The sequence below is a fragment of the Nerophis lumbriciformis genome, linkage group LG15 (genome assembly GCF_033978685.3).
Source record: "Nerophis lumbriciformis linkage group LG15, RoL_Nlum_v2.1, whole genome shotgun sequence".
Lineage (NCBI taxonomy): Eukaryota > Metazoa > Chordata > Actinopteri > Syngnathiformes > Syngnathidae > Nerophis > Nerophis lumbriciformis.
Window position 1 is genome coordinate 2952875 of NC_084562.2, and position 27473 is coordinate 2980347.

Sequence of the window (27473 nt, forward strand, 5' to 3'; positions counted from 1 at the left end):
ATGACGCCTGCGCGTGACGTCACGGATTGTAGAGGACGTGGCCAGCTATTAAGTCGTCTGTTTTCATTGCAAAATTCCACAGTATTCTGGACATCTGTGTTGGTGAATCTTTTGCAATTTGTTCAATGAACAATGGACACAGCAAAGAAGAAAGCTGTAGGTGGGAAGCGGTGTATTGCGGCAGGTGTTGTGCCGGATAACGCACCCCCGCCGTAGAATGCAAACCCTGACTGTTGTGCCGGATAACACAGCCAATGTTTCATTGTTTACATTCTCGAAAGATGACAGTCAAGCTTTACCATTGGCCTGTGGAGAACTGGGACAACAGAGACTCTTACCAGGAGGACTTTGAGTTGGATACGCAGATGCGGTACCGTGAGTACGCATGCAGCTGCGGCTTCCAAACATTTGATCGCTTGCCCGTACGTGCGTGCCGCTATGTGCATGTCACGTACGTAACTTTGAGGACTTTGGCGAAATATATGTGCTGTATGAACTTTGGGGAGGTGAACAATACTTTGGGCTGTGGGATTGAGTGTGTTGTGCAGGTGTTTGAGTTGTATTGGTGGGTTATATGGACAGGAGGTGGGAGGTGTTTGTTATGCGGGATTAATTTGTGGCATATTACATACAAGCCTGGTTGTGTTGTGGCTAATAGAGTATGTACATGTCTTGTGTTTATTTACTGTTTTAGTCATTCCCAGCTGAATATCAGGTCCCACCCGCCTCTCACAGCATCTTCCCTATCTGAATCGCTCCCACTGCCCTCTAGTCCTTCACTCTCACTTTCCTCATCCACGAATCTTTCATACTCGCTCAAATTAATGGGGAAATCGTCGCTTTCTCGGTCCGAATCGCTCTCGCTGCTGGTGGCCATGATTGTAAACAATGTGCAGATGTGAGGAGCTCCACAACCTGTGACGTCACGCTACTCGTCTGCTACTTCCGGTACAGGCAAGGCTTTTTTTATCAGCGACCAAAAGTTGCGAACTTTATCGTCGATGTTCTCTACTAAATCCTTTCAGCAAAAATATGGCAATATCGCGTAATGATCAAGTATGACACATAGAATGGACCTGCTATCCCCGTTTAAATAAGAAAATCGCATTTCAGTAGGCCTTTAATCAAGCATCCACTACAGTGAACATTTGAGTTCTACACAACTGAAGATTACATTTTTCTGTCAAAAGAAAGATACCGACAACTAATGTCCACTACGGAGGACACTGGATCTCAGTATAATATACAAAACAAAGATATAAAGTATAACGATAACAAAATATTGTATAAAAAAAATGGATCAACATGAAAATAACACACATTTGTGAAAATAAACATAGAATACAACGACAAAATATTGATTTCATACGACCAGTATTGAGCAGATACTGATATTTATTTCAATGAGTGAAAAGAGAGTGTTTATTTCACATTATTCATATGGAAACCATTATTTTAGTTCAATACCATCTGGAATCTGAGCTACTATCCTTGGTATTGGTGCTATCCATATGTGGCTCGATCCGCCCACCACCACACATTGTTATCGGTGTGTGCATGGCATGCCATCTGCTTTGGAAAATTATGTTTCAAATTCAGTTTATTTTGTGTGCATGTGTCATGTATTTGATCATTAAGTCAGTAACATGTGACACTACCGTATCGGGATTATCTCTCTGATTTATTTCAAACATGCATACATTTACATGTGATACATCATATAACTTGCAAATAACTCATGTCTCCTCACAACATGTCCGAAAAGGAGTAGGAAGAAGCTAGGCTTATTTAATCCCACTCCCTTCCCACTTCATATCCATTTCTTATACATATGTTCACTTCCTGTCCTCATCTTGTAAAACAATTTACATTCTGTCGTAGAGATATTATCGGCCGATAAATGCGTTAAAATGTAATATCGGAAATTATCGGTATCGTTTTTTTTTATTATCGGTATCGTTTTTTTTGTTGGGTTTTTTTTTTTTTTTTTTTTTTTTATTAAATCAACATAAAAAACACAAGATACACTTACAATTAGTGCACCAACCCAAAAAACCTCCATCCCCTATTTACACTCATTCACACAAAAGGGTTGTTTCTTTCTGTTATTAATATTGTGGTTCCTACATTATATATCAATATATATCAATACAGTCTGCAAGGGATACAGTCCGTAAGCACACATGATTGTGCGTGCTGCTGGTCCACTAATAGTACTAACCTTTAACAGTTAATTTTACTCATTTTCATTAATTACTAGTTTCTATGTGACTGTTTTTATATTGTTTTACTTTCTTTTTTATTCAAGTAAATGTTTTTAATTTATTTATCTTATTTTATTTTTATTTTTTTTAAAGTACCTTATCTTCACCATACCTGGTTGTCCAAATTAGGCATAATAATGTGTTAATTCCACGACTGCATATATTGGTTGATATCGGTATCGGTTGATATCGGTATCGGTAATTAAAGAGTTGGACAATATCGGAATATCGGATATCGGCAAAAAGCCATTATCGGACATCCCTATTCTGTAGTGAACTCTAAGTACAGCAGTTCTCTTTATAAGTCTTCAAATCAATTCTGATTCTCATAATGGTATCGTAGTATGGTATTGTACTTGTCATTGCATTATTCTATTTCAATACTTCAGCACCGAAACCGTCGCAGTTGACAGGATTTGTAATTCTATTTTTAAACTCCCTTTACTCTTGAGCCATTTGTCCCATCAGAAATATGATATAGAAACAAGTGGCTCATTGCTTTCCAGTGATAAACAGTCCATCTTCAGGGTAATCCAAGGTCCTCTGTCACAGTTTCACAAAGACTTTGGTACAAAGCAGGGTGGGGATTTGTATGACTAAGAGAACCAAGGAAGCAAACTTTATATGACAAAGTTGTGCAAAAAAAGTGATATTTTATCCGACATTTGGGTGTTTCTAACTGTCTGTTTTCATGTTTTGGCATTGCTTTACTGTCTCAATACAATCAATGCATTGTCGTCCTTAAAATATAGTCAGTTCCAGCTAATAACCAAATAAAACCTTGGTCCCAACCATCAATCTGACATATCCTCAACTGCAGTATCTTTTAACTTTAATGGCTTTTCTAGCTAAAGATAACGCAGGGGACAAACTGTACAATCACACTCTTACACACATGCAGCTGGAAGATAAGATGAGGATACAGTATCACTTTTGGAGATTCTGATAAACACAGAAAGGCGTTTTGGAAATTCCGGCAATGGGTTAGTGGAATAATGTCGCATGAACAGAGCATTTACTTGTGGTATTATGTTCCTTAGGTCTGCATGGTTTGAGATTACAGAAATGTCATGAGAACATAATCCCTTTCTAGAATCGGGACAAAAGTAGTGTATAGCAAATGATGATATCGATTATATTTTCGCCATGCTTCCCTTGGCATATTCTGAAAATACAATTAATTTGTCATTAAATAGCGGTAATTGTTTTAAGACAATTGTTTTGAGAGAGTTATACATTTGGTGGGAAAATACGGTGGTACCTCAACTTAAGAGTGCCCCAATTTAAGAGTATTTTGAGATAAGAGTTATTTATTGGCTAATTGTTATATTTTACAGTAAAAAGGGGAAACATAGGCCCCATTTGTTGCGGTTTACCTGACACATGAAAGGTGACAAATTTGTTGGGGCAGCACGACCCATTTTAGCCGTCACATGGCAGTAAAGTGTTGAATATCTTAAAATGTGTTTTGTGGCAATTCCAACTTTGTAGAGTGGCACTTTCCATCATTTTCAGCAGACGGAATTGCAAAATGACAAACCTCCACATTCCTCTCAAGCAAGATCCACCTATGAATAGAGCCGTATGAATCCCTTCCCTACTGTAAGTTGCAAGCAAGAACTTAGTTGCAAACATCTCCGCCATTAGTTGGTGTAGCAAATGTCACGATAATCCCCGTAAAATCCACCCAAAACATCGGATCTTACTCGCTAGCATTAGCGGGATGGCGTGGCGCAGTGGGAGAGTGGCCGTGCGCAACCCGAGGGTCCCTGGTTCAATCCCCACCTAGTACCAACCTCGTCATGTCCGTTGTGTCCTGAGCAAGACACTTCACCCTTGCTCCTGATGGGTGCTGGTTAGCGCCTTGCATGGCAGCTCCCTCCATCAGTGTGTGAATGTGTGTGTGAATGGGTAAATGTGGAAGTAGTGTCAAAGCGCTTTGAGTACCTTGAAGGTAGAAAAGCGCTATACAAGTACAACCCATTTATTTATTTATTTATACTGTAGCTAAAGCGCGACAAAACTTTGTTTTCCAAGCATAAGAAGGAAGAAAGTGAGTGTGAGGCACAGTGCTGAGAACAACAATAATATTAATTGAGTTGAACACCGAAATGATCAAAAACATGCTAAATAACTGCTAGTCTGCAACATAGTGAAGCAGAAGAAGTCAATAACGCCAGCCAAGACATTTATCCATGAAAATATGAAAAAGCTACTGATGGTGTGTTTAACGAAGAAGCAGCTGGAAGGAGGTACCGTAGAAGTCCACTCTCCAAGGTAATTTCTCTTTGTTATTACCATAAAACTACTGTAGTTGTTTTTAGTACATTCTTTTGTATCATTTTTAATAAAATATGTATTATCTTTAAATTTGTTTTTCCTTTTCAAAAGGCATTTTACATGTAAAATAAGCGTGGTTTTTTTTTGTGTGTTGGCGGGGGGGCAAGCACCGGTTAAATTTATTTAAATGGGAGATGTTGTTTTGAGAAACAAGTGTTTTTAGTTAAGCGCACAGAACTAATTAGGCTCATAATTTAAGTTACTACTGTAGCCCAGTTATGCAAAACACAAGTGTCCACTGCAGAGGACACTGACAAACTGGTTGGGGCAGCATTATCCACTTTAGCCGTCAGACAACAGTCAAGTGTTGAACAACTTAAAATGCGTTTTGTGGTAATTCCAACTTTGACCACTGTGTCAATGTCACGATGCAAATGGATCACTCCGGACAGGACTTGCAGGTAGGAACATATTTTAATCTTCTCAAGAAATCTTGGCAGGGCATGAGGTAAACAAACAGCATAAACTATGGCGTGGAACAAACACAAAACTGTGGCATGAAACAAACAGCATAAACTATGGCGTGGAACAAACAAGAAACTGTGGCATGAAACAAACAGCATAAACTATGGCGTGGAACAAACAAGAAACTGTGGCATGAAAAACAAACACGACTTACTTGGCAAGGCATGAGGTAAACACTTAGCATTAACTATGGCATTGCATGACACAAACAATGACGCCAGGCCGACTGACTGGCAAAGGCAGGCTTAAATAATGTCTCTTTATTAGAGCCAGGTGAGCGTCCCGAACACAAGAGGCAGGTGAAACTAATACGCAACTATTGCAATCAAAACAAACAAGAGTGCACAAAAAACAGGGACCTATGAAGTCAAACTAACAGAACATAACGAAAACATGATCCGGACCACGGATCATGACAGTCGTTGCTATGTTAAGTGGCACTTTCCATCATTTTCAGCAGACTGCATTGCAGTGTAATATTTAAATATTCGGACTGCTTGCAGTAAAAAAGCCACGTTTAAATGACAAGTTTGACGAAACAACTTTATTATACACAGAATTAAATCGTATTAGAGGGGAGGGCTAAGAACTTGTCAATATGTTATGAAAACCACGTATGTGATTGGACTGCAACTCAATGCCGTTGTTGGACATTGGCAAGAAACAATGAATCCAAAGCATCCTAAAGGTAATGTCAGATGAGTGCACAGACCATGAAGGAACTGGAATGTTTTCAGCTGACAGGAATTGTGTCCAGATCCTTCCCAAACCCAATGCCATTCAAGCTGTGCGCATGCCATCTGTCCCATATAGTCAAGCACAGTGTGGACTGGGATTCTGTGGCAAAAAGGCCTGCTTAACTTCTTGGGAGGTCTTTTGGTTTTGAAATAAACATTTTGATTTTGTAGACATGACATGCTCGCTTCCTCAAAACTTTTGATGACTGACGCAATTGCAGATTTTGGAAACCACAGATGAAATGATCTCATTATTCATGTACAAACACAATTTAATCAGGCAATGTACTGTCCCCACCGGGCATGATGGTTTTTTGTTTTAGTTGTTGATGGTTACCTCAAAGGTGTGTTGTCGTACGGTCAGTGGTCATGCCATGCCGATAAAACTGTCAGCAAGTTTTGAACAAGTAAATGAAGTACATACAAGTAAAACATTTGTTTGGAAATTGCTGTATCAATCAATCAATCAATCAATGTTTATTTATATAGCCCTAAATCACAAGTGTCTCAAAGGGCTGCACAAGCCACAAGGACATCCCACATAAGGGCAAGGAAAAACTCACAACCCAGTGGGACGTCGATGTGAATGACTATGAGAAACCTTGGAGAGGACCGCAGATATGGGTGACCCCCCCACCCCTTCTAGGGGAGACCAGATGCAAAGGACGTCAAGTGAGTCTAGCATAATATTGTGAAAGTCCAGTCCATAGTGGATCCAACATAATAGTGAGAGTCCAGTCCATAGTGCGGCCAGCAGGAGACCATCCCGAGCAGCGCAGAGATGTCCCCAACCGGTGCACAGGCGAGCGGTCCACCCCGGGTCCCGACTCTGGACAGCCAGCACTTCATCCATGGCCACCGGACCTGTGCCACCCCCCTCCACGAGGGAGAGGGGGGCAAAGGAGAAAAGAAAAGAAACGGCAGATCAACTGGTCTAAAAAGGGGGTCTATTTAAAGGCTAGAGTATGCAAATGAGTTTTAAGATGGGACTGTACGACATTATGTTGATATAATTGTATTTGCCTCAAAATATTGGACTTAAGTTCATTTAAATCCTGCAAGGTGAGTAATGACCCGTGATTAATTTTGATTAATCTAAATTTAAAAGTGCAATTATTCAGGTTACATTTGACATATAGATAATTGATGCGCATAAGGAGGCCTGTGATTGGATGACTGAGATGTGTTGATCAGTGACGTTGTGCATATGCTACTGCTGTGTTATCAAATACAGTATGTGGCTCATAATGTAGCATATTGATCGGCCATTATACGTAACTGATATCCCGTAGCCTACACCATACTGTACGTACGGCAAAACATTTTTGCTCAATATTGGATCTACCAAATAATAACGGGACATCCATGGTAGCAGACATGACCTCGATAAACACATTTCCGTGAAGTTGGATTATTATTAATAAATGAAATATTTTCATAGTGAGAGCATATACAAACACTGTTTACAACCGTCTAAATATACGTTTGAACATTCTTAGTGTCATCCCACATCATTTCTTCTTTATTTTTTTCTGTTAGGTATAATTTCTTGTCCTGGTGCTCTTGTTTCGATAGTACATGGTCTCTGTGTTTTGCAGCACATTTACCTTGTACTTCTCGCTCTGTCAGCCTACCTGGTCCACATTGTTAATTAGTTATATTTAGTTCCACATTAATTAATTATTTTCTGCATGTCAAAGTGTTCTGTTGCCTTCCTAGGTCCTGCTAGACCTGAGTTACTTTTACACTGCCTCCTGCTTGCACTTTGCCTACCTTCTCTGCATCCTGGCATCGTCAAAAGTAGATCCCTCTAAACATGAAATAACACACATATAGTCACCTTTGCACTCGTTTCACCAGATATAGTAGCCTTGAGTGTGTTCTACTGTAGGTTACAGTACTCACCGGTAGCCTGAATAATAATAATAATAACACATTTTACTTATAATTGGGACGGTATAGCTCGGTTGGTAGAGCGGCCGTGCCAGCAACTTGAGGGTTGCAGGTTCGATCCCCGCCTCCGCCATCCTAGTCACTTCCGTTGTGTCCTTGGGCAAGACACTTTACCCACCTGCTCCCAGTGCCACCCACACTGGTTTAAATGTTACTTAGATATTGGGTTTCACAATGTAAAGCGCTTTGAGTCACTTGAGAAAAAGCGCTATATAAATCTTAATTCACTTCACTTCACTTCACTTATAAGGCGCCTTTCTGCGCACTGCGTACAAAATCAAAACAATAACATAAATTGGATAAAAACAACAACAACAACAAAGATCGATAAGATTTACAATGAATAAGCAGCCTGATGTGGATGATCTTCCAAGCAATATTGGTATGGCCGTCACCCGGCCACTACAACATGGCCATGACCTGGAAATACTTTGTCACATCTTGGGTTATTCCTTTAAGCTAGAATTTGGCTTCAAATTGCTAAAATTAAGGGAGTAAATTGTTATTCAAAAGCATAAAGTCTAATGATACAGGTACATCCAAAATAATTTAAATATCATGCGAAAGTAAACTTTGCACAATTATATACTTTTTTTTGAGAAGCGGTAGAAAATGGATGGAATCTAGAATAAGTATGATAGTCTTTGTTGCTGCTTTTGTCTCGTCTTTTTCTATCTGTGTGATGCGATGACGGACTGTAACGTCAACAATAACACGTTGAGAATTGTCATTTTTTAGGTTGTTTTCTAACAACTGGCAATTGATACTTCATACTTATGATAAGAACTGATGTTAAATCCTTAGTGTAAGCGTTATTGCTATGGCTGTCACCCGGCCACTACAACACGGCCACGACCTAGAAATACTTTGTCACATCTTGGGTTATTCCTCTAAATTAGAACTTGGCTTCCAATTGTTGAAACGACGGGAGTAAATTGTTCCGCAAAAGCTTGGTCAACAGTCGCAGCTGCGATGTTCCTTGTTCGCATTCCGCCTTGTTATTGATGTCGAAGAAGAAGTGCATCTTGATTTAAGATGAGAGTTGATCTCCTGATAGTTAATTAACCTGAAATGTTGCACCGATTGTCCGATGCTACGTCCAGCTGTTGTATTTTGACTTCACTCGCATTAAAGGCTCACCATGTGGAGATGTGTTATTGATGAGGCAGGTGTTGACGTTGAAGTCCATCAAAATGTTGTTCTGCCAAAACTTGATCATCTTGAGTCTGTCGTGATGAAGATTAACAGTCAGAATATGCTTGAATTTTTATAATTTTATTGTTTTTATCTGCAAAATAGTCAAGCCGCAATATTTGATGTAGCGAGGGACGACTGTACAGTACACTTAGCTGCACGCTTAATTTTTGAATAGATGACAAAAGTGGTCACTTCTACATATTTTTGAAAACCCAGTTTTAAAGATGCACATTTTCCATTTGGATAGATGAGGGTTGTCCAAAGATATGATGCATAAAGAAAAATTAAATGATGTAAGGGGCTAATTTGATACATTTTGAGACCAATTTAATGTAGGTCAAAATATATACATATACATATACATATACATTCTATACAGTACCGTATTTTTCGGACTATAAGTCGCAGTTTTTTTCATAGTTTGGCCGGGGTTGCGACTTATACTCAGGAGCGACTTATGTGTGAAATTATTAACACATTACCGTAAAATATCAAATAATATTATTTGGCTCATTCACGTAAGAGATTAGACTTATAAGATTTCATGGGATTTAGCGATTAGGAGTGACAGATTGTTTGGTAAACGTATAGCATGTTCTATATGTTATAGTTATTTGAATGACTCTTACCATAATATGCTACGTTAACATACCAGGCACGTTCTCAGTTGGTTATTTATGCCTCATATAACGTACACTTATTCAGCCTGTTGTTTATCATTCTTTATTTATTTTAAATTGCCTTTCAAATGTCTATTCTTGGTGTTGGGTTTTATCAAATAAATGTCCCCAAAAAATGTGACTTATACTCCAGTGCGACTTAGTGTATATATGTTTTTTTCCTTCTTTATTATGCATTTTCGGCCGGTGCAACTTATACTCTGAAAGCGACTTATACTCCGAAAAATGCAGTATATAGTCGACAATGCAAATTAGCATAAAGTCTAATTATACAAGTACATTCCAATAAATGTAAGTATTGTGTGAAAATAAATTTTGCACAATTATATATATATTTTTAAAATTAAATAAAGTATGATATTTTTTTTTGGCTCCTTATTTCTTGTCGTTTCTATTTGTGTGATGCGAGGACAAGTATTAACACCAACAATGACATGTTAAGAATGGTCATTTTTTTAGGTTGTTTTCTCACAACTGGCAATTGATAAGTCATACTTACAATGAGAACTGATGTTAGATCAAACGTTCTAAAAATCAATGAAATGATAGTAGACTTGACCAAATCTAACCAGATGAGCACACATCGAGTGAAATTGTTTGACTGCATGAGTTGTCACATGACAAGTTCTATGAAGCATCAGGCTTTGTCATGGAAGATTTCTATTTGTTCCGTGTTGACAAATATGAGTCATACAGTAGCACTCAAAATCACTCAACCCCTATTGTATATTACACGTATTTTCAAATTGTACAAACTTTCATTAAATGGTAAACAAAAAAAAGAGACTGTTTTGTAATATTAGATGTGTTGAGCTATTTGTTTATGTTGATTTATGAAGTTTATCCATTTGAATAATTTTGAGTGCATCTATATGTCCGCTTTGAATGAAGTAGAAAAAAAAAAACGAAATGCACTAATGCACTACACAATTATATATATATATATATATATATATATATATATATATATATATATATATATATATATATATATATATATATATATATATATACATAACAAAAAACAAACACACATCGTTGTATATTATTATTGTATTGTATTTTATTACTATCAATGAAAAGTACTCTAAATACACACATATTCTTACAGATGTGTTCAATTAAAAATATTTTTTATAAAAAAAGAGGACTGGAAAGTACAATTATTGGAATATACGGTACTAAATATAATACATATATGTTTCCATATACTACAGACACATAAATGATCAATAATTGCATGTGAGGCAACACAGTACATTTTTATTGATAGCTGTGTCTTAAATGAATTGTTTCTATTGCAATTTTATGCATCTCGGTGGCGTGGGAAAAAAAAAAAGTGCAGCATACAAACTACAGCATTACAAGCACAAATGTGAAAAGAGGAAGTGAAAACTTGTCTTCCGGATTCAGTTCTATGAATGTCTTAAAATGGACATATGTACATGTAGCATTCATGGGATGATCCCAATTGTAATAACTATTGTTTAGGGTATTTCTACTGTTGCAAAACACAAGTAACTACATCATATCAAAAGATCATTTCAATGCACAAGTAATATTACAAATCAAAATGTTTCTTTTTAAGTTATGCAATCACAGTTACTGAGAAGACTGAACAAAGAAAAACTGAAAATAACACCAAGAACTGATCTTTTACTGTCCTTTAGTCATGTCAACAATTCAATGATGGTGTTGCAGATACATTAACATGCAGCAATAGTTCAACAATTTTAAATGTACCACCATTTACATGACTGTATTAATTACGGAAAAAAAACACTTGAAATGGAACTCATCTAAATCAGTGGTTCTCAACCTTTTTTCAGTGATGTACCCCCTGTTAAATTATTTTTAATTCAAGTACCGTATTTTCCGCACCATAAGGCGCCCTGGGTTAAAAGCCGCGCCTTCAATGAACGGCATATTTCAAAACTTTGTCCACCTATAAGCCGCCCGGTGTTGTAAGCCGCATCTAACTGCGCTAAAGGAATGTCAAAAAAACAGTCAGATAGGTCAGTCAAACTTTAATAATATACCGTATTAAAAACCAGCGTTCTAACAACTCTGTTCACTCCCAAAATGTACGCAAATGTGCAATCACAAACATACGTATATCAACATGGACAGAGCTGCGTGAAAAAAGCCACCCGGCCTCTTCGCGTAAACTTAAACTTACCTTAACCACTCGCTCATCTTTTCTTCATCCATCCCTTCGAGTTAGCTTTTATGATGACGCCGGCTGGAAAGGTCTCTTTTGGCAAGGTCTTCCTTTTGAATATCACCATGGGTGGAAGTTTCTGGCCATTAGCATGGCAAGCTAGAACCACAGTGAAGGATGACTTCTCATTCCCTGTGGTGCGAATATTCACCGTACGTGCTCCCGTTGTATCCAGTGCGGTTCACAGGAATATCAGTTGCTGTGAAATAGTACCGGTAATCCGTGTGCGGATGGAGAGATTGCGTCTTTTCATGAACCGGATCCCTGACGCTTAGTAGGAGCCATTTTGTGGTCTTTACAGATGTAAACACACAAAGGAAATGAAACGTACGGTGATATCCGCGCGCTTTTTCTTCTTCTACGCGGGCGGGTGGTTGCTTACAGTAGAAGAAGAAGCGCTTCCTGTTCTATGGGGGCGGGTGCTTACCTTGGCGGTTGCTTGCGTAGAAGAAGAAGCGCTTCCTGTTCTACCGGGAAAAAAGATGGCGGCTGTTTACCGAAGTTGCGAGATCGAAACTTTATGAAAATGAATCGTAATATTAATCCATATATAAAGCGCACCGGGTTAAAAGCCGCACTGTCAGCTTTTGAGTAAATTTGTGGTTTTTAGGTGCGGCTAATATACGGTACCCCCTAATCAGAGCAAAGCATTTTTGGTTGAAAAAAGAGATAAATAAGTAAAATACAGCACTATGTCATCAGTTTCTGATTTATTAAATTGTATAACAGTGCAAAATATTGCTCATTTGTAGTGGTCTGTCTTGAACTATTTGGAAAAAAAGATATAAAAATAATTAAAAACTTGTTGAAAAATAAACACGCTATTCAATTATAAATAAAGATTTTTACACAGAAGTAATCATTAACTTAAAGTGCCCTCTTTGGGGATTGTAATAGAGATCCATCTGGATTCATGAACTTAATTCTAAACATTTCTTCTCAAAAAAAGAAATCTTTAACATCAATATTTATGGAACATGTCCACAAAAAATCACGCTGTCAACACTGAATATTGCATTGTTGCATTGTAATGAATGGAATAGCCTACTTGATTTTATGTTCAGTTTATGAACTTACATTCATATTTTGTTGAAGTATTATTCAATAAATATATTTATAAAGGATTTTTGAATTGTTGCTATTTTTAGAATATTTAAAAAAAATCTCACGTACCCCTTGGCATACTTTCAAGTACCCCCAGGGGTACGCGCACCCCCATTTGAGAACCACTGATCTAAATGATAACAATTGAGTTGAAAAATTACACTTCGGAGTAAACCTCAAAGCGGATTTTTGCAACTTAATCACAGTACAATTATATACAGTACAGGCCAAAAGTTTGGACAGACCTTCTCATTCATTGCGTTTTATTTATTTTCATGTAGATTGTCACTGAAGGCATCAAAACTATGAATGAACACATGTGGAGTTATGTACTTAACAAAAAAAAAGGTGAAATAACTGAAAACATGTTTCATATTCTAGTTTCTTCAAAATAGCCACCCTTTGCTCTGATTACTGCTTTGCACACTCTTGGCATTCTCTCGATGAGCTTCGAGAGGTAGTCACCTGAAATGGTTTTCACTTCACAGGTGTCATAGTTCTGATGCCTTCAGTGACAATCTACAAAATAACTAGTCATGAAAATAAAGAAAATGCATTGAAATGAGAAGGTGTGTCTGTTCTTTTTTTTTTAAGCATTCATATTTTTCACAATTACTAAATATATTAAACAAAAATTGCTTGAGCTCGGATCGTGTGCACATACACGAAAGCATTAATTTCATTTCATTTCATTTTTTATTCATCTCCTTCATTGATGTGCATCTTTGATCGATAGACAATTAAACCTCAGCAACTAAACACACATTTACACAACAATACCTGAGAAGGAGCAGGATGAAGAAAAATCTTATATTTTCCTGCCCCTTTCAACATAATACTAGTCTTACTTCATAGATATCATATAAACCAAACAAATACATCCAAATATAATGAAAACAAACAAAAAACACAAAAAAACACAACAAGTGCAAAACTTCATGAAGTACAAACCGAACAAAAAAAGTAAATACACCTCACGGGATGACACAAAACAAATACAAAACCAGACAAAAAAAATAAGTAAAATTCCAAGAGAAGCAGTTAACAATTTGCAGTCATGTTGTTGTTAAGATAGAATGCACCAACTTTCGAAAATAGTTCATGTTAGTCAGCCAAATCGCTATCATTAGTTGACTACACTCAAAACCAATGGTGAGTAGAGGTCGGAATCTTTGGCGACCTCCCGATGCGATTAAGATTACGATTCAGGAGGTATACGAGGCGATTGAAAGTCGATTATTGATGCATCTTTAATTCGTGTACACCAGTGGTTCTTAACCTTGTTGGAGGTACCGAACCCCACCAGTTTCATATGTGCATTCACCGAACCCTTCTTTAGTGAAAAATAAAATGTTTTTATATTTCAAATTCAAGACAAAGTTATTGGTAACACTTTAGTTTGGGGAACATATTCTAAGTAACAAAGACTTAATTTAGAGTTTTTTGGACACTAGGGGAACATATTCTAAGTAACAAAGACTAAATCCAGAGTTATTTGGTTAGGGTTAGGGTTAGAAGGTTAGGGCCAGGGTTAGAGGGTTATAATAAGGCCATGCCGAATAAGGCATTAATAAGTACCTAATAATGAGTTAAGTAAGCCAATATGTTACTAATTTGAGAGCCAATATGTTACTAATTTGCATGTTAATAAGCAACTAATTAATGGTGAATATGTTCCCCATACTAAAGTGTTACCATGTTTTTTACTGGTGCATAAAATGAACCGTGCATGAACATCACCTTGTTCAAAGAACGAAACCAACACAGTGCATAAAGTCACAACAAATTACACACCTGCAAATCAGTCTGACTTCTGCTGTTGCCGTATCGTAATACACCGATAGGGAGAAGTTTTTATTTACACGATGAGTCGGGTGTGTCTTGACCTCCGCCGAATCCCTGAGCCCGACTCACCGAACCCCTAGGGTTCGATCGAACCCAGGTTAAGAACCACTGGTGTACACTGATGCAGATTTACATTTATTTTTCGTTTCACTAAATACGCGTTTATCACTTGCAACTTTAAAAAATTATCAAATTATAAAATGTATGGAAATGTGTGCAAAACTGGAACATAAGTGCCCTAAAACACAAGAGCTGGTCAGATCTCTCGGTGAGGTGGCTATCTGCAGTCAGCCAAATCTTAAAAAATTGTCTGCAATACTTTATTTACAATAAATAAATTGATTATCGACGTTTACTAATCAATTTTATAATCGTCCAAATTGCGATGCATCTAAAAATCGATTATTTCCCCCACCTCTAATTGTAAGCGCGTGTTACGCACAGGTGTAGTTACGTCATTAGGTGTGGAAGAGGGTGGGACACAATGCTTAAAACATGTTGGAAAGCTGGCGCCCTCTAGGCATCCGCATAAAGGTTGCAAGCAGCCCCTTTAAGAAATGCATGACAGAGTACACAGTGGTACTGTACCTCGAATTATGAGTGTTTCGATATACAAGATGTCCCTCTGCTTTTTGTTACACTGAGTTGCGAGTGGAAATTTTAGTTATGAGCCTCCCAACCGCTAGTTGGTGTACAATTGTAAAATCCACCCCCAAATTTAAGTCCCATCTTAAAACTCATTTGTATACTCTAGCCTTTAAATAGACCCCCTTTTTAGACCAGTTGATCTGCCGTTTCTTTTCTTTTCTCCTCTGCCCCCCTCTCCCTTGTGGAGGAGGGGGGGGCACAGGTTCGGTGGCCATGGATGAAGTGCTGGCTGTCCAGAGTCGGGACCCGGGGTGGACCGCTCGCCTGTGCATCGGTTGGGGACATCTCTGCGCTGCTGACCCGTCTCCGCTCGGGATGGTCTCCTGCTGGCCCCACTATACACTGGACTCTCACTATTATGTTAGATCCACTACAGGTAAAAGCCAGTAAATTAGAATATTTTGAAAAACTTGATTTATTTCAGTAATTGCATTCAAAAGGTGTAACTTGTACATTATATTTATTCATTGCACACAGACTGATGCATTCAAATGTTTATTTCATTTAATTTTGATGATTTGAAGTGGCAACAAATGAAAATCCAAAATTCCGTGTGTCACAAAATTAGAATATTACTTAAGGCTAATACAAAAAAGGGATTTTTAGAAATGTTGGCCAACTGAAAAGTATGAAAATGAAAAATATGAGCATGTACAATACTCAATACTTGGTTGGAGCTCCTTTTGCCTCAATTACTGCGTTAATGCGGCGTGGCATGGAGTCGATGAGTTTCTGGCACTGCTCAGGTGTTATGAGAGCCCAGGTTGCTCTGATAGTGGCCTTCAACTCTTCTGCGTTTTTGGGTCTGGCATTCTGCATCTTCCTTTTCACAATACCCCACAGATTTTCTATGGGGCTAAGGTCAGGGGAGTTGGCGGGCCAATTTAGAACAGCAATACCATGGTCCGTAAACCAGGCACGGGTAGATTTTGCGCTGTGTGCAGGCGCCAAGTCCTGTTGGAACTTGAAATCTCCATCTCCATAGAGCAGGTCAGCAGCAGGAAGCATGAAGTGCTCTAAAACTTGCTGGTAGACGGCTGCGTTGACCCTGGATCTCAGGAAACAGAGTGGACCGACACCAGCAGATGACATGGCACCCCAATGGTTTGGGTTGGTTTGGTTTGCATTTCCTTTGGAAATCGAGGTCCCAGAGTCTGGAGGAAGACAGGAGAGACACAGGATCCACATTGCCTGAAGTCTAGTGTAAAGTTTCCACCATCAGTGATGGTTTGGGGTGCCATGTCATCTGCTGGTGTCGGTCCACTCTGTTTCCTGAGATCCAGGGTCAACGCAGCCGTCTACCAGCAAGTTTTAGAGCACTTCATGCTTCCTGCTGCTGACCTGCTCTATGGAGATGGAGATTTCAAGTTCCAACAGGACTTGGCGCCTGCACACAGCGCAAAATCTACCCGTGCCTGGTTTACGGACCATGGTATTTCTGTTCTAAATTGGCCCGCCAACTCCCCTGACCTTAGCCCCATAGAAAATCTGTGGGGTATTGTGAAAAGGAAGATGCAGAATGCCAGACCCAAAAACGCAGAAGAGTTGAAGGCCACTATCAGAGCAACCTGGGCTCTCATAACACCTGAGCAGTGCCAGAAACTCATCGACTCCATGCCACGCCGCATTAACGCAGTAATTGAGGCAAAAGGAGCTCCAACCAAGTATTGAGTATTGTACATGCTCATATTTTTCATTTTCATACTTTTCAGTTGGCCAACATTTCTAAAAATCCCTTTTTTGTATTAGCCTTAAGTAATATTCTAATTTTGTGACACACGGAATTTTGGATTTTCATTTGTTGCCACTTCAAATCATCAAAATTAAATGAAATAAACATTTGAATGCATCAGTCTGTGTGCAATGAATAAATATAATGTACAAGTTACACCTTTTGAATGCAATTACTGAAATAAATCAAGTTTTTCAAAATATTCTAATTTACTGGCTTTTACCTGTATGGACTGGTACTTTCACAATATTATGCTAAACCCACTCAACATCCAGTGCATTCGGTCTCCCCTGGGGGGGGGGGGGGGGGGGGGGGGGACAGTCACCCACATATGCGGTCCTCTCCAAGGTTTCTCATAGTCATTCACATCGACGTCCCACTGGGTTGTGAGTTTTTCCTTGCCCTTATGTGGGCTCTGAACCGAGGATGTCGTTGTGGCTTGTGCAGCCCTTTGAGACACTTGTGATTTAGGGCTATATAAATAAACATTGATTGATTAATTGATTGATTGAAATGTTGGTCTTACTAGTCAGCATCAGTTTATAGCTCGATATTGACATAACTTTGTTTTCCAACCTTGGGAAAGAAAAAAGGAGTGTGGAGGACAGTGCTGACAAGAAGAAGTGGATAATATTTATTCAATTTAGGAAATAATTAAAAACAGCACGGTGGACCAGGGGTTAGTAGTGCATGTGCCTCACAATACAAAGGTCCTAGGTTCGATCCTGGGCTCGGGATCTTTCTGTATCGAGTTTGCATTTTCTCCCCGTGACTGCGTGGGTTCCCTCCGGGTACTCCGGCTTCCTCCCACCTCCAAAGACATGCACCTGAGGATAGGTTGATTGGCAACACTAAATTGGCCCTAGTGTGTGAATGTGAGTGTGAATGTTGTCTGTCTATCTGTGTTGGCCTTGTGATGAGGTGGCAACTTGTCCAGGGTGTATCCCCGCCTTCCGCCCGAATGCAGCTGAGATAGGCTCCAGCAAAAGGGACAAGTGGTAGAAAATGGATGGATGGATAAAAACATAACCAACCTTGTGGCCAACAACTGTAATGGCAGTGTGCAGCCGTTCAAGTGTGTCGGCAGACTTGACACCCTACTGAAACAGTATCTCGGATTTGTGCCAGCCAAGAACGTTTAAATAGTATTCAAACGGCAGACATGTATCCATGAAAATATGGAGAAGGAGTAAATTGTCGCGGTCCGCGGCTGCCCTAAGAGGTAATTGTACATTATTACATGACTTGAGAAAACTACAGTAGCTATTTGCGGTACATTTTCTTTTGTCATGCAATATTTCATATTTTAAAGTTGATGTTTCTTTTTAAAAGGCAGATTACATGTTAAAATTGTGCTGTTTTAAATTGAGATATTTATATTTATATAATTATATATATTTGATTGAGAAAAAACATTGAGGTAAATGTTTTTTTAGTTCCAAACTCGTAAGTTGAGGTACATGCTGTATTTGTTTTTCGTTTCCATGCTAACTACACACATGCTAGCATACTCATAAATTATTGTTATTATTTAATGTTTTCAATGTGTGGGTTCCCTCCGGGTTCTCCGGCTTCCTCCCACCTACAAAGACATGCACCTGGGGATAGGTTGATTGGCAACACTAAATTGGCCCTAGTGTGTGAATGTGAGTGTGAATGTTGTCTGTCTATCTGTGTTGGCCCTGTGATGAGGTGGCGACTTGTCCAGGGTATACCCCGCCTTCCGCCCGAATGCAGCTGAGATAGGCTCCAGCACCCCCTTTGACCCCAAAAGGGACAAGCAGTAGAAAATGGATGGATGGATGGATAGTCAAGCTAAGCGTTGCACGCATTACAGTCAACCATAACACAAGGATGTTTGTGAGACAGGAAAAACAAAGCACACGATCCAGTGGCTTACAACCAGTATAGGAAGCGTTGGCATGGCAACCCAGGACAAATGGGTACATCAAGAGAGAACCCCCACCTGCACCCACACCCTTCCTCCATCTGAGGAGGACAGAGGCTATATGTTGGTGAAAGCAAGAAGGGGGGGAAGACATTTTGATAGCAGCCAACGTCTCTCTTCTTTAAATTGTACATTTCAATCATTCAGTCAATGCGGGGCATGTATCAAAAAGTATGTCGTTACTAAGTTAATAATGCTCAATTTTGATATTGAACAAAATGTTATGAACAATTAAATTAAAAAAAAGGACCCTGCATTATTCAATCATTCCAGCCCGTAGCTATAGAAACTGTATTGACATAAAATGTGTATTTTGGTATAAGTACTACACTCCTGCAAAAAATTGTGAGCTGTGACAAAGCATTATTCTTGTGTGCTCTCACAGCAGGGTGTCATTTTCCACTTCTCAGTTTTCTGTCCAATTACAGTCAAAAGATTATCATCTTCGATAGTTATGTCAGGCAAACATTTACAATGTTTTTTTGCAGCATGTAGTGGTGTTTATGTAATAAAAAAATATATTAATTTATTTGTTTTCCTTGCACCACCTTGTCTTGGGGTTATACAGTTGGGTTGTGTGATACATATAAATAATATACATTTGGCCGATGATGGAGCTTTTAATACTTTCATTATATCGTGATAATGCATGTTGATGACACATTCTTGCTGTGTTGATACAAATATTGACAGACAGTATAGACTTGATACAATATTGGTTAGATTATTTTTTTTTTGCTATTGTCGTTTTTGTTGTTGTTTACAAAAGGAGGACTTTAAGGGCAAAAACCAAAGGATTTAAATCAAAGCCAATAGTTAGAAATAATTGTAATATTTTTAATTTATATTGTTACGTTGCCATCCTGTTTTTTTGTCTAAATATAATTGTGATAAAAAATGTTAACATTAATTTATCTTAAAAAATTAACGTATGAGCATTGGTATGGTCGATACTGCCCCTGTGACTACTTGGTATTTGATCCACACCCACATTTGTAGTATTACCCAAAACTAATGCAAAGTATTCAACATTAGAATAAGTGTTTATAAAATTTTAACAGATTTATCAGGGATATAAACAAAAAATTAAAAACTACATTTTAACAGAAATGTAGATAGAACCATGTTACAACAGAAAGTAACCAATTATTAACAGTAAAATAGCAAATAGATTAGTAATAATTTTTACAAAATAAAACAACTGAAAATAACACAATATTTTACTGCATAGGTCAGCAGCTAAATTAGGAGCCTTTGTAATCCATTTTAAAACGCTTCCATTATCAAATAATATATATCTAAGTTGCAAATGCAAGTAATTACATCTTATTAAAAGTTGACTTCCATTCACAAGCAACAATAGTCTTTTCTGATTATTTTCACGCAGGAGGCTGCAATATATATCTCGATATAGATTTTAGGCCATTCTGCCCATCCCTATTATGCAGTAATTTCAGGTGTCAAACTGAATGCATTAATCCTGATTAGTTCGTTTGCGTGATTAATTTGATTGAACCTTCAATTCAATTCAATATCAATTAAATGTTTTTTTATTTGGTCATCGGTTCATATAAACAGTACACCTCAAGTTCATAGCAGATAAACAAATAAAAGTATCAGTTTACATATCCTGACCAACAAGGTTTAGGCTGAAGCTAAAAGCTTATTATGCCTACAGTTTCCACATTCACTTTGTACACGTCAAATAGAGAGAGAAAAAAAAAAAGACTTCAATCTTTTGAGATGAAGAAACACAAGAAAGGACTGGAGAGTCTCTGTCAAAATCATAGTACTTGATCACATGCATTTACCTATATATATATATATATATATATAATATATATATATATGTATGTGTGGGAAAAAAATCACAAGACTATTTCATCTCTACAGGCCTGTTTCATGAGGGGGTTCCCTCAATCATCAGGAGATATATATATATATATATATATATATACACATATATATACTTATACACATACCAGCAACCTTTGAACACTGTGACTCAAAATCCTACTGAAGTACCCCAAAGCCAACTACATTAAGTAGTTTACACTTCTTAGAGTATAAAATGTATGAGATATGATAATATATTCTATATAATAATAGAATATGCCACCAACTGCTGACACTGCACAAAGTCCTTCCCTGGCAGATGCCATCTGGTGGTTATTGGGCGGTTTTGGGGCCTGAGTTATATAAAATACCACTTGGTATTTTTGTCCAAGTGGACAAAAAATTGGACAAACATTTTACATTTTAAGAAACGTGTAAAATCAGCAATGACCCATTGCAAAATTCCTTGGTGGTGCAGTTAAATAATCCTACCACCTTCAAAGACTGAAAGCTCTTTTGCATTTTGCATCAGGTCATCAGTTGCCCAGCGTTGTACTTTTTAAGGCTAGGTTTTTTTGGTCTCTTGCTTTTGTTTTCGTTCCTTGTTTTTTTCTTTTCTTTTTTTTTTTGCATTTGATGCCCTACTTACAATCTCGTGACAATCCACCAGCCCAAAATGGGAATCCATCCATCCATCCATGTTCTTCAGCATTTCCGGAAATCGGATAGCAGTCCCAGTAGGGAAGCCCTGACATCTCTTCCAGTTCCGGGGTTGGGCCGAGGCGTTCCCAGGCGAGACATAATCCCTCCTTCTGGCTGGGCATGCCTGGAGCATCTGACTAGGGAGACGTCCAGGAGGCATCCGAACTAGATGCCCGATCCACCTCAACTGGCTCCTTTCGATGTGAAGGAGCAGCAGCTCTACTTTGAGCTCCTCCCGGATCACTGAGCTCCTCACCCTGCAAAATAGGAAAACTTGTAAATGTCCCCCGGCCTGTTTGAGAGTGTAGTTTTAGATGATCCCTCGTTTTGTGTTATGTCATGTGTTTTTAGGGCCCGAGCAGCGGAGCAAGCACCACAGGTGCAATGCAAGGTGCAGTGCAAGGCCCTTTTGAAAATGCTGTGGTTTTTATTATTATTATTATTATTATTATTATTATGGTTCTGACACTTAACATACACAAAAAGTCTCAAAATTTGGCAGGCGAAAGAATGTAATATTTTGGGGTTCCCAAAAATGATTTTTTTTTTAATTGACTCTCCAGTGCCACCTGTAAAATTGGTCAAATATATATAGTCTACATACCAGTTTCACGAATCGACACAAAAATCGCCAGTGACGTCCATCATGGGGACGTACATAAAACTCTGAAGAACCCATAACTGAAAACAAACAGGAAGTCAGCCCTCTTGTTTTCCGTCAAAAAACAGGGGTCGTTCTTTTTTAACAAAGTTTTGAGTATTATGTTACATCGGCAGGTCCAATTACCTCGATCGTCTTTTTTTTTGTCATTTAATAATGTGAACACTAATGTGAATGTACCCTTTATGTGCCACCAAGAACAAAATAAATCATTTGATTGATTCCAAACACCCTCACAAAAGCCCCGGGGCCCTTAATCACTATGCCTCTGTCAACGGACAAATAGATTGCAAAAAACTGCAGCCTGATTAATTAAATGTTAGGACACAGACTTTTTAAAGGGTTTGCAAGTTGCATCTTAAGGCAGTGTTTTTCAACCACTGTGCCGCGGCACACTAGTGTGCCGTGAGATACAGTCTGGTGTGCCGTGGGAGATCATCTAGTTTCACTTATTTGGGTTAAAAATATTTTTTGCAAACCAGTAATTATAGTCTGCACATTATGTGTTGTTGTTGAGTGTCGGTGCTGTCTAGAGCTCGGCAGAGTAACCGTGTAATACTCTTCCATATCAGTAGGTGGCAGCCGGTAGCTAATTGTGTTGTAGATGTCGGGAACAGCGGGAGGCACCGCGCAGGTAAAAAGGTGTCTAATGCTTAAACCAAAAATAAACAAAAGTTGAGTGCCCCTAAGAAAAGGCATTGAAGCTTAGGGAAGGCAATGCAGAAGAAAACTAAAACTGAACTGGCTACAAAGTAAACAAAAACAGAATGCTGGACGACAGCAAAGACTTACTGTGGAGCAAAGACGGCGTCCACAAAGTACATCCGAACGTGACATGATAATCAACAATGTCCCCACAAAGAAGGATTAAAACAACTGAAATATTCTTGATTGCTAAAACAAAGCAGGTGTGGGGAATAGCGGTCAAGGAAGACATGAAACTGCTACAGGAAAATACCAAAAAAAGAGGAAAAAGCCACCAAATTAGGAGCGCAAGACAAGAACTAAAACACTACACACAGGAAAACAGCAAAAAACTCCAAATAAGTCAGGGCGTGATGTGACAGGTGGTGACTGTACACCTACTTTGAGACAAGAGCTTTAAAGTCATACCCAACAATTGACGTTAAAACGTTTTACTGTCAACTGTGTTTTGTTTTTTAATGATTTCTGCTGGTGGTGTGCCTCCGAATTTTTTCAACACAAAAAATGTGCCTTGGCTCAAAAAAGGTTGAAAAACACCGCCTTAAGGCGTTTGCACAAGGCGGCATCAAGAAGCACAATAACGATAACCATTGAAACAGAACATTAGTAATGAACAGAGCTGTCGCACCCCATACAGAAGACTCCTGAAGGGCCCGCCATCCCACACTAAACCTAATGTTACAACACTCTTGGTAGGTTTATACACACAAACAAAACCTAAGTATTGCATGCACTGGGTTGAAACCATCTTTTTAAAAGACATATAAAAACCTTGATGAGACATATTACTTTTTTAAAGATGGGATTAACATATCTAGATAAACCAGCCTAAATACTTTGGCTTTGTTGAAAAAAACCACATGTTTTTTAACAAACAAGTGCCAACAAATTCAATATAAAGTGGCCAGAATGATTTTAAATATTCATATAATGTGTCATTATGTACTTTAATATGATAATAAATATGTCAAATTCCCTTTACTTCAGTGCATAGAGTAGAGATTTGCTGATTGTTGTTGTTTTTTTTTGGTTTTGTTTATTGAGTCAGTTCCACATCTTACATGTAGTACATAATATACATACCGGTACATATCTCCATTGAACAGTCTTGTGCTCAATGGCAATATTATTATTTCACAAAAAATAAAATAAAATTGAATTAAGAAAATACAATTAAATACAATTAAACATATCTCAAAAGGGTAATGGGAAGCTTTTTAATTCCCCCCTTTTTTACACAGTTGTTTTAACTATTATCCATTCACGTTGGATAATATGAATCATAATAATCCATCGTTATTATTATAACTATATTATTAAAGTGCATCCACTGTCTTTTAAACCTAGTGATGCCTCTGTTTCTACCTTTATTCAAGGGTCTTTGAACGCACCACAGTTATGTGCAACGAGATGCAAAAGTGAAACCTAAACATAACTTTCTCCTATGCTGCCACAGATAGATTTATTACATTTGTACCTTTTTTCTATCACCTCATCCTTGTTCCAAAATGTTGGTGCTTTGTGTCGAACGCTTTATAAGTGAGCTTTGATGACTTTATGATGTCTGTGGTGACGGAAGTGTTACACGCTGGGTTTTCGCTAGGTAGAACGAACCATTTTGTATTTTCTATAAATTATTTTTGTAATATATTTATATTATATTAACATTTATGATATCACTTTTTATCATGTATATATTAAAATTACCAGGGAAACAACATTACAAAAGCCCAGGCTTGTGCTTGGAAGCTTCTTATAATGGATTGGTGTGAACCGTAATTAATCTTGAATTAATCCACATCGATGTTGTGATCAATCTGACATAAAACTTGATGATTGACAGCCCTAGTTGTAATATTAATATGTTGGACCAATATGTTGTATTAGCAGTCATATCAGAGCTTCTGTGAACCTTGCACACACTAAAATGATCTCGCAACAGATGAAGTCACACACACAATTTGTGTTTTTGCCTTAGTGTTGACCATATTTAGGTACCTGTAACCTTTGTGTTGATCTAAGCTGCGTCTGTTTCAATTAACAACTGAAAGTAAGAGGAAAGTGGCTGAGGCAAGTTGGACAACAAAAAGGGTAAAGCATGTCAAAGTTCGATTTGAATATACATCAATTTTCCCCTATTTGGTTCCACGTCGGCCCGAAAGATAAAACTGCTGCCTGACACAACTGACACGTTCTAATTGTCAACTGACAATTTGTTGTGTTGCAAAACACCTTTTTGCTGACATTTAGAGTCTCTCGTGTCGGAGTTTCACACTCACAGCACACAGGGTCACAAGATTGTGCCCACGCAGGCCTGCAGAGGGGAATGACACGCATGACCACCGACTGTGGAAAACAGGATACAGGCTACGTCGCAACAGGAAGTGTTGCGCTCCTCCTCTACAGAACATCAGTTTGGCCAGACTGAGTGCCGGGCTATGTCCACATAGCTGTAACTCCTGTGGTAGCGTGCATATTTCGCAATCACCTTCGCTCAACATTTCTTCTGAGATAGTTGAGAAATGTAGTTGCAAAAAAAAGTTTGTTAAATCTTCGGTAAAATACCCCCTTACTAACAGTTAACATAAGTATTTATTGAAAAATAAAAAATAAATTTAAAAATAAATAAATAAATAAAAATAAATGTATATATATATATATATATATATATATATATATACACACACACATATATGTAACTCCTGTGTAACACTGTCCATCATTCACTTTTTAAACATGCTTGAAAAATGTTATTGCATTGACATTTCAGTAGGGATTAATTACACTACGAAACATATTTAACTATGGCTATGACAACAAAGTATTGTATCTAAACTATTTTGGTTTTAATTGAATTAATTCATTATTATTTGTATCTTGATTTGATTTTTATTGATGATTTTATTCACTGTCTCGCAATTTTAAAAATTTGTAAAAATCTCAAAATTACCTTGTGTGTGAATTGTGATTTACAAATAAACTTGCTACAAATAAGCATGCATAAACTTGTTTATACACCACAAATAAACAATAATTAAACTGAACCCCAAGCAGTTCCTTCTTAAATTTGCGACTTTAAGACAACATTGTCTTATTCTTTTTAATACACACTTTGTGCATTTTCTGTTCCAATTTGAATATGTAAAACTAGACTAATCCTATCCAACACTGTGATGTGTCTTTTGAGTAATACAGTCATTTGGCTCTTATATCCATTTTTTGGTCATCAATTTTAAAGCATGATTTCAAATAATTGATTGAATTCTAAGAAAATAAATATAACTAAATTTAGTAGATAAAAATAACAGAAATGATGAGGTAAATTAAATTGATTAAACAAAATATATACACTGTTACTAATAAATGAATAAATAATGATTAAAAAACAATTGGAAATAAAACAAGGCAAGCTTATTTTAGAGTACAATTTGTCCGCAAAGCATTTTAAACTGTTTTACAGAAACAAGCAGTGAAATAAAAACATGAAAAAATCAAAAATTAAATCATCAAGATTTTAAATCCATTAAAATCAAAATGCATACAAAATACTTGAAATAAGGTGCAAATGGTTTATTGCAATAAGTTGCAAATTAATTATTAGTGATGTACTGTTTGAAAACTGACTGTTTGAAAAATATAGAAATTTAATGAAAGTCGCTTGCGATTAAGAAAATTACTGCTCAACACAACTAAAGTAGTAAAAGCAAGAACTGGTCAACTGTCAACAATTTGTGTATTTTGCAAATAATTGTCATTTCACCAATTTAGTGTGTAAAGTCACTAACACATTTGACAGTCGACAACTGAACATAGACAAAGTAACACTAAAACTAACACTAGTGTGTCCCGCTCAGGTAACGCCCACAGTCACCCGAGAAGCAAAAGCTCTTTGGTCTTACCATCATGTTGTTTAAATCCTCCACGGACACGCACGTATGTTCCCACAAAAGTCCATCCGTTAACTGCTGGAAGCAAATTGTCAAAGATGGTTGATAAATGCAGCTTTCTATATATCTGTGAATTAGCAGGGGAACTAAAAGCTTCCTTAATTCTGCCAATTTAGGTTGGGTACCATAAAGCTTCTTCTCCTATTTTCTTCTTCCTTATTAAAAACAAGAAGGTGACAAACTTCCTACAGAATGTGTTTTTCAACCCAACCGAGATAGACAGATAGATGAGCATTATAGATAGATTTTTGTAGAGCAACTGCAATATCCATATCCATATATATATATATATATATATATATAATATATATATATATATATATATATATATATATATATATATATATATATATATATATATATATATATATATATATATATATATATATATGCATATATAAATATATGTATGTATATATATACACACTCTATATATATATATATATATATAGACTGTATATATATATATATATATATATATATATATA

The 27473-nt window shown here is 37.4% G+C and overlaps 1 long non-coding RNA gene across 1 annotated transcript; it reads right to left on the reverse strand.

The window, feature by feature from the left end:
* Positions 1-20661: 20661 nt before the first annotated feature.
* Positions 20662-27078, reverse strand: LOC133616226 (uncharacterized). The gene is made up of 2 exons (XR_009816823.1): positions 26938-27078; positions 20662-21929 (listed from the first exon to the last, which is right to left on the reverse strand). It is a non-coding gene; the product is annotated as an uncharacterized lncRNA (long non-coding RNA).
* Positions 27079-27473: the final 395 nt, after the last annotated feature.